Source organism: Canis lupus, chromosome 2 (genome assembly GCF_003254725.2).
Source record: "Canis lupus dingo isolate Sandy chromosome 2, ASM325472v2, whole genome shotgun sequence".
Classification (NCBI taxonomy): domain Eukaryota; kingdom Metazoa; phylum Chordata; class Mammalia; order Carnivora; family Canidae; genus Canis; species Canis lupus.
The window spans coordinates 73,878,544-73,890,632 of NC_064244.1; the positions used below are offsets into that span (position 1 = coordinate 73,878,544).

Here is a 12,089-nt window from a genome sequence, read left to right on the forward strand (position 1 = left end):
ACACAGAGAGAAGCAGAGACATAGGCAGAGGGAGAAGCAGCATGCCCTCAGCCACCCAGGCATCCCTAAACTCACTTTTTTCAAAAGAACCATAGCAACGGTTTTTCTTTGTGTGTGTGTATGTGTGGTTTTTTTTTTAAGGATCATATCAATACTTTTTAGGCACACCAGGAAAATTCTTAATATAACCAGAAATTATCCACAACCCCCCCCCCCCCCGCCTCCTGGGAGATGAACATGATTAAGCACAGCAACTTCAGGGTGGCTTATTAAGGAGATAAATTCCATTTCTTCTTGTTCAGCGTGGCTGTTAAACACTCCCGGCCCAAGATGAAAGCAAAGGGACACGGCTGATTCAGCACTTTGGGCTCACCGTGCCTGACACCTGTTTTATTAAGCGTGCCCGTGTGTCAAACACCGCAGAATGAAAAGAAAGGTGTTTTTGTTGACTGGAACTGTGTCTCCTCACTCTGGCCCTTCCCTGCCCATCTGAGCCCAAGAGAGCTTGAGGCCAAGGAAAGGTGCGTCGGGTGAAAGGTCAAAAGAGTAGTCCACACTGTCTCTGGGGACCAGTTTCTAGCCCTGTGAATTTTGAAAGAATGTATGTACAAAATCTCCTCAGTTCCGTGCTAGCTGTATGTGTTGTGTTTGTCCCCTGGGGACAGGAAATAGTGAGCCTGTGGCCCTTGGGGATGGATAGCCACCCTGACCTGAGCTGAAGTAGTTCCCACCTGCCCCCCCTGGAATGAGAAAGCCATTTCTGTTCCTCAACCTGTCCCTTGTCCTTCCCAGGGAAGAAACCAAAGTTGCCTGGGACAATGTCCAATCTGACAAGGCCGTAAATGATCTATAAAAATCCTAAGACAAAATGCTCAGGAAGGAAGAAACTCTAATTAAGGAAATCCTGAATGCCCGAAGCCTGCTCATGAATACGAGGGACATAATAACAGGCAAAGTGGAGAAGCTCATAAAGGAGGATGAAGCCTCAGCCTCGTCACAGGTGGGACCTGGCAGGTGGGAACCCAGGGTTCGTTTCCGGGGTTAATGGAATCGTGCCTGTCCTTGGGATTGCCTCATGCCAGGCACCATGTTTCCCTTCCTGCCTCCTCGGGAGGGGTGAGTAAGTCTGAGAGAGGTGATCAGAGCCCAGTCACAGCACATCGGAGTGATACTTGCTCTGGGCCACAGAGGGAACTCCAGGCTTTGTCTTCCAGACGTGCTCCCAGAGCAGTAAATGACATTCCCCACCCCTTCCCCCTCCCTATTGCACATCTTCCCCTCCCAGTCATTTATCACGAGAAACAAGGGACAGGAAACAGGAAACAGGACAGGACTAGGTAGGGTTTCTAAAACCCCTTTGCCTCCCAGAGCTCCAGGCCCTACCCTGCGATCACTACCTCCTGGCAAGAGATCAACGCGTTCTGCTAGAGAGAAACTCATGGAACAGAGAGGTTCATTGACCGGAATCCACTTGCACAGCAAACTGGGGAATCTGTTTCATTTGCTTCCACTAAAGATTCTGTTGCTTGCTAGTGAGTGATCCCACAACCTGATGGCTTAATATAGGCAAAATGGAAACCCCGTGACTCAGTCCACACTTTCATGAGTCAGAATCTGGAGAAAATTAGAAATGTCACATGTGGCACGTCCAATACCAAGAGGTTTCCTCACGCCCTGATGACTGTATCTATATAGACAGTGATTTCTGACACTTGTGTGTCATCTGACCCTCAGTGGACCCTCTCTGTCCCAGGCACTTACAGATACGTATCTGTATATTTTCTCACACAGTCGTCCCAACAAAGCCAGGGGTTATGGGCGCTGGGGGTAGGGGGGATCCAGGATCAGAGAGGTGGTGTGGCTGCCCAGGATCACACAGCATCAGAGCCTAGAATCAAACCCAGGGCTACTGAGTTCTAGAACCCACTTTCCCATTTCTGTGACGACAACCAGATTTTGATGCCATTTGGGGTACGAGCTGCGTGGAGGTGAAGATTGCGGGACACGAGCCAGAAAGACCTTGGAGCGGGTCTTGGCTACTTACTTCGGGGTGAGTCACTTTGCCTCCTTGAGCCTCAGTTTCCTCACCTGTAAAATGGGGGAAGTCACACCGTTTGTGAGGATTAAGTGAGATACCTCAAATAAAGTGCTTAGCTCCCCGGGCTGGGAGTGCCCGCTTCTGGCAGCACCCAGGTGGGAGGGGTTGGGGAGGGCCCAGGCAGAGCTATTCGAGGAGGAGCCGTGGAAAGCGGAGCTCATCATAGCCACGATTTCGATGAAACCCGTAATTATAACCCCTCCTGCCACCCCCGGCCCCGGGGCAGTGATGGGATCTTTGCAGCTCCCCAGGGTCAGGGCCGATCACCGCACGGGTGGGCAGACACAAGGTGCCTTGGGAGGCGGGTGGGGAACAGGTGGGGGGGCCGCTCTTCTCTGAGTCAGGTGGCAGGACACGCCCGCAGCCGCCCCGTGGGGCACCCACCCAGACAGAGCCGCTGCCACTGCCCCTTCCGCAGGAGGCTGCAGAGTGACATCCCAAGCCCTGCAGTTTCTGCCCATCTTTTGCTTTTTGTTTTTTTTACATTTTTCCACCCAAACTCATATGCAACATGCTGAGTTTGAGCTGATTTCATATTAAACATCAGCTCCTATCAAGTGAGCTTTTACCATATACCAGGTTCCTGGGCTAGGCACATTTTAAGTATGAATCAACTTAATCCTCACAACAGCGCCACGGGGGTGGTATCCATTGCTCACGTGTACACAACGGTTACTATGTGCCAGGCACTGTTCTAAGTATCTCGTGTTAACTAATTTATCCAATCCTATGAAGTGAGTACTATAATTACCTCCTTTGTACAGATGGGGAAACTGAGGTTCAAACAGGTTAAGTGACCTAACCTGCTCAAGGTCACAGGCTGGAAAGTGAGGGAGCCAGCCCTCAAAGTAGAGCATTCTGGACCTGGCCACATACTTACTGACACCCTAGAAGCTACTAGTATCATCCCCATTTGGCAGATGAGCAAACTGAGGCTCAGTGTGCTAGTCGATGTCAGAACCAGGATCTGGTACCAAAGCTCAACTTTTTTTTTTTTTTTTTTTTTTTTAGATTTTATCTATTTATTCATGAGACACACAGAGAGAGGCAGAGACACAGGCAGAGGGAGAAGCAGGCTCCCTGTGGGGAGCCCAATGTGGGACTTGATCCCAGGACCCTGGGATCATGCCCTGGGCCAAGGCTCAACTGTTTATACCAAACTGGTCTGTGTCCTGACTGCAGTTGGTCTTCTTTCAGTGGACATGGATGATGTGAAGGGTGGGGGGACAGGGGTGTGGATAGTCCCACCCCTGGGAATAATCACAAACCTGGAGCCCTGTTGAGGTGCTATCATTCTCATTATTTTTTAGGATTTTATTTATTTATTCATGAGAGACACACAGAGAGAGGCAGAGACACAGGCAGTGGGAGAAGCAGGCTCCATGCAGGAGCCCAATGTGGGACTCGATCCCCGGACCCAGGATCACGCCCTGGGCCGAAGGCAGGCACCCAGGCGCTGAACCACCCAGGCGTCCTATAATTCTCATTTTATGGATGAGACAATGAGGTCCAGAGAGGTGAGGTCTCTGCCCAGCCAGAGAGCAATGGCAGTCAGACTTGAACCCCTGACTCCTGCCCCAAAGCCCTACAGTCAAGATATCTGAAATTCTACCCTAAAGATTCTTTGGGTCGTAATGGTTTGGTCTTCAAATCATTTAAAAGATATTTGTTGAGCAGTGACCTTGTTTCCAGCATTGTGCTGAGTCAGGGGCTTTCAGACCTTTGTAGAGACTCAGGAGCTCCAGGGAGGGTCCCAGGCACGTTCTGACGTGACCACACAGGACCTACATATCCATCACCCCCTTCAAGAACTGTTTCCCTTATTTCTGTTTTATATCAAGATGCTCATAGATTTTCTTTTTTTTTTCAAATTTTTATTTATTTACGATAGTCACACACACAGAGAGAGAGAGAGAGAGGCAGAGACACAGGCAGAGGGAGAAGCAGGCTCCACGCACCGGGAGCCCGACGTGGGATTCGATCCCGGGTCTCCAGGATCACACCCTGAGCCAAAGGCAGGCGCTAAACCGCTGCGCCACCCAGGGATCCCACTCATAGATTTTCTTTTGGAGAAAGAGATCCACCCCTAAAATGCTTGAAAATTACCATGTTTGATCCCGAGAACACAGAGATGGTATGACATGTCCCTGGCCTCAAAAAGCCACCAGGGGACGGACACTCAGACAAATCTAGTGTGGTACAGCAGCAAGCTTAACAACTACCCAGGTAAGTGTCAAGTGTGTAGGCAACTCATAAGAAGTGGTTAGTTCTGGGATAAAAGAGGGTGCTGAGTGATCAGGGAAGGCTTCTCTGAGGAGGGGGCAGTGAACCAAATTTGCAAGGATTGGATTCTCTGGGCAATGCTGGTGGGGAAGAGCATTCCAGACAGAGGGAACAGCATGGCAAAGGCACAGAGGCGTGATGAGAAATGGTGTATATTGAGGGAGCCCTAAGGAGCCCTGGAATTGAAGATCTGGGGACACTATCATGCTATTAGGAGCCCAGTGGAGCAGATAATTCATGGAATTATGGACTCATGGACCTGTCACTGACTTTTACTGTCAAGATATTCATCATATCTGCAGGGTCAGAAGTATTTTTGTTTACTGTGCCAAGTACTGGGTTAGGCTGTGGGGGCAAAGACAGGAACTACACAGAGCTCCCTGCGGCATCCAGCTCTCCAGCATCCCAAGATCTGCGGTGGGAAGGGCTGTGAGCGTGCTGCCAGGCTGCTGGTTAGTGAGAATTTCTTAGGGTGGGATGTGGGGGTGAAGGGCAGTGTTGGGGCTGGTTGAAAGTTAGCTCTTGAGGCCCAGAGGCTGGCAAGGTGCGGTGGATTCCAACAGGGACGGCCAGGGAGGGCTTCCTGAGCAAGGGGGCATCCAAGTTTGACTTGGGATGTGGGGAGGATCACGGTGGGCAGGGAGGGGAGAACACGTTCTGAGCCAAGGAGGGGAAAGCAGCAGGAGAGGCCTGGAGACAGGAATGTGGAGGGTGTGACAGGGAACAGGGAACATCTGGGCTGGGCTGAGCACCAGAACAGACCTGCTGTGGGAAAGAAGAGGAAGGAGATAAAACGGGAAAGGTCTATTGGAACAGGCTGCAGAGAAATGGAAAATTGGCAAGCGAGGGAGTCCGGACCTAGCGGTTCGGGCAGTGGAATCTGGGCATGGGTACCGAACATGACATAACCCCACCCTTATGTGATCGTTACACCCTATGGGATGTCCACCACCTGATGGCTCTGAGGGACAAGAGCCATCACAGCCCAGAGGGACAGTATCTCATAGTGGCTAGGAGGGCAGCTTCCAGAACCAGCTGTGTAGGTTCAAGTTCAGCTACCTGCTAACCGGCCCTCTGACCTTGGGCAATTTACTCTGCTTCTTCGGCGCCTCAGTGTGCTCATCTGTAAGATGGGGCCAGTAATCTGTAATCTCCTAGGACTGATGTGGGGCTTAAATTAGTTCATACATTCAGCAGGCACAGCAGAGAACCGGTGGCACAGCATTTGCACCTGTTAATGCTAGTACCTGTTCTATAGCCCCTGGCTCATTTCATTGCTGGCCCTTTCCAGCCGTGGTCAGAGGCGGAGAGCTACGCGCCTCCATCTCATTCACCTGTTGGTTCACTTGATTGGTGGTTGTTCGGTCATCAGGCATTCTCCTTCCTCTTTCCCTGTCCCTTTTCACAAATCCATAACGAGTGCTAACTCTCCTCATTGCTTCCTTCTCCTCCCCACCCCCATTACTGGGCTTATTCTCTTCAATATTAAAAGTTTTTTAAAATTAGAAGTTTAAGTTCCCATTATTCTCCCAGGCTATAGTTTCATAGTTTTATTAGAGTGAAAAAGATATCTGCGGCCACTTTGGACTTTAGGCACACTCAATTAAGTGGAAAATGTCCATAGCATTGGATACCACTTATGAAGCCCAGAGCGATGACCAATGCTGCATTGACTACTCTCCATGGGTCCATGGACTTCTACTTGCGTTGGGGTAGGTCTGTGGTAGGAAGCTTCGTTCACTCCCGGTCCCTATTTCTTCAACTCAGCTTTTATAGGGCACCGATCAGCCATGCTGGGCCCTGTGCTGAGCCCGGGGAGCAGTAATGAGTATCGCGGCCCTGACCAGGGTGAGTTGCTATTCTGGCCCCGAGTCTGAGTATCTTGACCGTTAACCAGCATCAGCCAGTGGGATCTGTGCTGAGCAGTCTTATGGGAATCCCAAGAAGCGAGCACAGCCCCAGGGCCACATGGGAGGGGAGGGGGGAAGGGAGGGGGAGGCGAGGAGAAGGCATCACATCAAGGGGAACCTTCCTATCTGTTCTGGTGTCATGAAGTCATTTTATTGACTACAATTTTCAACAATCAGATTGTTGTCTGGCTTTATAGGTACAGCCGGGGAGAGGAAGGACAGGCCAAAGAGTGTGTGAAAAGGATGCCAGCCTGGCGCTCTGGTGTAGACGGACTTCTCCAAACTTTGGGTGAACCCTCTGCCCAGTGCACAGATGCAGGACCATAGGATGAGGGGGACGGCTGGGTTTCGACTACCTGCTGTGTTGTCAGGCACTGTGCCAGGCAGGGAGAGAACACTGAGCCCCGCCGAGATCACACAGCGCCCCGGTGGCCTGGCACACGCACAAGGAGCTCGCAGAATGCCGCACTGAGCCTTAAAGGCATGAGATGAGAATTATCCTGGGAATAGGAAGAAGGTTGAAGTATATACATGATTCCCAGATTCTGTATTTGAGAATTTGCCAACTCGCTAAAATTTCCTTGCAATCCCCAAATCAATACCTTGAGGCACCTTTGTGGTCATTTTTGGCACACGCATGACGTGGGGGGAAATAGGAGTTGCTCAACATGCACAATCCCAGCTGAGGACCAACAACGTGACGCTCTGCCTCTTGTTTCAGTTTTCATACTATAAATAAGGGTCTTTCTCGAGGTCGGTTTAGTGCTACCCTTTTCACATTTTTCTGCTTTTTCTTGGTAATTTCTCTGTTTAAAATGGCTCCTGAGCATAGTGCCAAAGTGCTGACCAATGTTCCTCTTTTTTTTTTTTTTAGATTGTATTTATTTATTCATGAGAGACACAGAGAAAGAGAGAGGCAGAGACACAGGCAGAGGGAGAAGCAGGGTCCATGCAGGGAGCCCGATGTGGGACTGGATCCTGGGACCCCAGGATCACGCCCTGGGCCGAAGGCAGGCACTAAACCACTGAGCCACCCAGGGATCAAGGAACACCGTCCAGTGTTCCTAAGAGCCACAAGGCTCCGATGTGCTTTACAGACAAAATATGTGTGTTAGAACCTTATTTCATCCTGAGTTACAGTGCTGTTGGCTGCGAGGACAGTGTGAAAATCAACAATTTATATTAAATAAGAAACATTTACAGAGAAACACATAAAGCAAGGTTACAGTTTGATCGGTCGAAGAAAATCTTGTGATCAGAGGCTTGCAGGCACGTGCACCTCTATGTCCCCTGGGAGACGTGTGTGTGTGGTGACTTTACAGAACTACCGCACATGATGAGGCTCCTCTGTGGATGACAAAATGGGAGTGCTTCGTTAAGAGTGCTTCTGTCTCCCCCTGCACAAAGGTACGTGCATACATAAATACGTATGTGTACCTATATTCTCTTTCTTTAAAAATGTTTTAACCAGTGGCACTTGAGTGTCTTAGCGGTTGAGGGTCTGCCTTCGGCCCAGGGCATGATCCTGGGATCTGGAATCAAGTCCCACATCGGGCTCCCTGCAGGAGCCTGCTTCTCCCTCTGCCTGTGTCTCTGCCTCTCTCTCTCTGTGTCTTTCATGAATAAATAAATAAAATCTTTACAAAAAATGTTTTAACAATTCAGAAGAAAATACAACAAAACATTGAAAGTCCACCTTTATTTCCCCATTCAGACCCCTAGCTAATCCGTCTTTCCCCATTAATAGCTTTTTGTTGTTTGTTTTCAGACTCTTAAAAAAAAGAAAACATTTAGAATCTGGGGCGCCTGGGTGGCTCAGTCGGTTGGGTGTCTGCCTTCGGCTCAGGTCATAATCTCAGGGTCCTTGGATCGAGCCCCATGTCAGACTCCTTGCTCAGTGGGGACTCTGCTTCTCCCTCTCCTTTTCCCACTCTCTCCTTATGCTCTCTCTCCCTCTCTGTCAAATAAATAAATAAAATCTTTTTTTAAAGCTGTATCTATAATTTTTCTGACCAAAGTGCAATGCTTTCTAAATCTTCTAAATCAGACTCATACATTTACAATCCTATCCAAGGACATACGTATTTGAGGTGTGTTTCAATGACCCCAAGTGGGATGCTTCTGTCTAAATAATTTTGCAGTTTCCTTCTCTCACATGACAAGCTGTGTGGCACTTCCTGTGTTTGGTACCTACAGACCTGCCTCACTCTTTTTAAATATCTGTGTGATGTCTTCTCTCATTTCCCCCTTAGATGGTCACTTAAGTTGTTTCCATTTTTCGTTATTACAAACATTTTTTTTTCATGACAATGGGCATTTGTAACCAAATCAAGGTCTACTGGGCCATTTTGCAGATGGGGTTTCCACTCCTTTCCAGAGGTCCTCCGCTGGGGGAGACCGGCTGAAGGCTGGTGCAGAGGTGGGGCAGAGCCAGAAACAGGGCTCCAGCTACTTGCTGTGGGAGGAACAGGTGCCTGGGAGGGCAGGGAGGTGGAGCCCACAGAGCCTCGCTCCCTGGCAGTGCGTGTGGTCCCATTCCTCAGGCCCTTGTGCAAACACCCGGCTTTGTCACTGGCTGAATAGGAAAGTCAGCCCCAAATTAGCACTAATGTGAGGGCGTTTAACCCTCTGTGGGGCCCTTTGAGAAAGCACAAAAGAACTTTTTCAGGGGCTGGGCTGTCCAGCCCAAACAGGTCTGACTTGGAGACACATGTCCAGCCGGAATGCCAGGCCCCAGGGAGACCCAGCAGCTGCCCTCTTCAGGTAACCCAGCAAGTGGGATTTTGAGCACAGCCCGGGGGTCCTGCAAGTCCGCACTCCCAGGGGCACAGCACTGGGGCCACCATGCAAGGGGACAGGGTCTCATGGCAGGTTAGCACTGGGATATCAGAGAGGTCTTCTGAGCCTCAGTTCCCTCATCATAGGGTGCACATGACAACAGTAATAGCTTCCAGAGTTTGTTAAGCAGGTTACAGGAGATGAGGCCAGGTCGGCTTCTGGGGAGGCCTTTTCTGATCATGCTGCATAGAATCCCAGTGTCCCCCCACCCAGCCCCACACTTCCTATTATATTTTCCACCCCAGCACCTGTCACCTCCTCGCCTGCTCTAAGTTACTTATTTATCATCTGTCTTCTCCAGCCATAGGCTGCACAGGGGCAGAGCCTCTTACCTCTTGCTCCTCGCTGTTCCCCGGGGCCCTCATGCAGTGCCTGGCACATAGCAAGTCTGACAAAAGGGCGACTTCGGTGGTGGCGGCTACTGGTGGCATTATTCTAACACTCGGCGTGACTCCCCAGGGCACACAGGCAAGCGGCTTCCTGTGGCACCGGGCCACCCTTATCAGGATCACCACCCTCCTCGGCTTGCACACTGAGAAAGAGAAATAATCAGGCCCCTGAGAAGCCACGGCAGAGGGCTGGGCCTTGCCCCCAACTTTTCTTGGAGCAGAGAGTGTGTGCACAGGTGTGCGTGCGTTTGTTAGCATGAGTGTCACCCAGTTCCTCTTCGGTGCGAGGGACGCTGCGGCCACACTGTACCTCGGAGGCTGCTCTTTCTCTGAAAATGGAGACAGGCTGTAACTGCACCGAGGGGAAGCGGCCCGGGCCTCGCCGGGCATGTAGCAGCCTGCGTGCGCTCAGGGTACGGGGCAGGGGCAGCGTGGGTGAGGCCCTGGCTTTGCCCTTCCCAGCGGCCTGTGCTTCAGAACAGGCCTGCCCGGGCCTGTCCACCTCTAATCTGACCACAGGATCAGGGAACTGACTGAACCCCAAGTTTTAGGGGGAGCTCCACGGCAGGCCTGGAGCAGCAAGGCACCCCAGCCTGAACTTCCAGGCTGCTGCTGGGCTTCTGGGCCCCGGCCCAGTCTCTATCCCGCAAAGTGCCAAGTCTCAGGGCCTCCCACGTAGGTGCAGGAGGCTGTCGAGGCTGTCGACCCACTGGCCACCTCCTGACTCTGAAAGGGACGTTGATGTTTCCTGAGGGCCGGCTATGGGTCAGGCCCGTGTGAGGAGCTGGGGATGGAGCGTCCAGCCAGGCAGACCCAGCCTTCCCCTGCCAAGCTCCTGGCCTGGGCTGAGGAGCATCAAAGAGCAAGAGTTACTTCAATGTCAGCTGTCACATAGCCGAGGCGGGAAAGCACAGAAGGCCGTGGGTACTTCTGTGGGGTGTGGGCTAGACTGGGGGCGACAGGATAACAGGTAGGCTACAGCCAGAAGGATCCTTGATGTCAGTCAGTTGGAGGCGCCCAGGCTGCAAGACAGGTGTTGAGGAGAACTGTGTCTCCAGAAGAGGGAACAGCACGTGCAAAGGTACAGAAGCAAGCTTGCCCACGTTCTTTCACTCACACTGACAACCACCAACCCCTCTAGAGGAAACATCTTGTTTGCAGATGAGAAAATTGAGCCTTGAGGAGGTTCTGTAACCTGCTGGAGCCCCACAGCTGTGCTCTGAGCCTATGGTGTTTTCCTGGGGACTTGACCTGGGTCACCCATCCCTCCAAAAGACCAGGCCCATTGGGACGCCTGGGTGGCTCAGCAGTTGAACGTCTGCCTTCAGCCCAGGGGGTGATCCTGGAGTCTCGGGATCGAGTCCCACATCGGGCTCCCTGCAGGGAGCCCGCTTCTCCCTCTGCCTCCCTCTGCCTGTCTAGGCGTCTCTCGTGAATAAATAAATAAAATCTTCAAAACAAAAACCCAGTCCCATTGACCTGTGGAAAGTGTTCCAAAAGGCTCAGGGTTTCTGGGGAGGAGCCTCATCAGGGAGGAGAGTGTGAGGGGGGAAAGGCAAGCCGGCTTCCGAGGTTATCAGGAAGACAGTTCCGGGATCCGAGCATCCGTTCGCAGCTTGGTTCCTCCTTGGGTGCTGTCCCATCTGATCCACCTCCCGGGATGAATCATAATGCAAAGTAGGCCAGATGTGTGTAGGTAAGTCAATAAACTAAACATGTGGCCCAATTCCCTGCTCCTGGAGGAAGTCGCTCTGCCGAGTTTCCAGGTGAAGCCGAGGGTGTCTTGGGATTTTCATGAATCACAGTTGATTTTTCCTTGTGCTACTGAATGAGGTCAGCTCGAAGAGGTGATACACACAGCAGGGGCAGTAAACAGGAGGTGCTCTCGGCAATGCCGGTGAAGGCCTCAGGGAGGCAAGGGTCACCACTGGGGCTCGCCTCACGTTTGTTTAAAAGTCCCTTGAGATGCCGTCTTGTCCCATGGTGAACAGCCACAGCCTGACGTCCTGCGCTGGAGAAGGTGATGTCATTTCGGAGAAAGCTTTAAATGGCATTCTCTGTGCTCCCTGACAGGCACAGGATGACCATGACAGGGGCCTCCGAGTGGTAAGTGAGGCCGAGGCCCCACCTGTCCCCACGACGCCACACCCACCGAGGGGAGCATTGAGTAAGCAGGCGTGAGGCATGCATCTGTGTAGGGAACTTGTGCAATCCCCCATTTGTCCAGGCGAATCCATGTCTAACCTGCTGCAAACCATGGGGCCCCAACTTTGCCTGGGGTCCAAGGGCCTTGGGGAAGCGGCTTAGCAGGAATGTCTGGTCCAAAGGGAAAAGTGACCACCACCACCCAGCTTCAGGAATGGGCTCTCACCTATTCTCCCGTATCCGTTCAGGGATTGGGGGGTGGGGGGTGAGGGCAGTGCTGGAGACATTCAAAAAGTTGCTCCAGAAACAAGTGCCTGAGACCTTTTGAAATAGGGCACATGGCGAGACCTTTTGAAATAGGGCACATGGCGAGACGAGGTAACTTGCCCAAGGTCACATGCAGTCACGTGTGGCAGAGTCAGTTCT

General features: G+C 51.6%; 1 long non-coding RNA gene across 1 annotated transcript; it reads left to right on the top strand.

The window, feature by feature from the left end:
- The first annotated feature begins 307 nt into the window (after nt 1-307).
- Nucleotides 308-7,176, top strand: LOC118353924 (uncharacterized). Its single transcript, XR_004813608.2, has 4 exons — nt 308-521; nt 793-1,000; nt 6,149-6,229; nt 6,489-7,176. It is a non-coding gene; the product is annotated as an uncharacterized LOC118353924 (long non-coding RNA).
- The last annotated feature ends 4,913 nt before the right edge of the window (nt 7,177-12,089 follow it).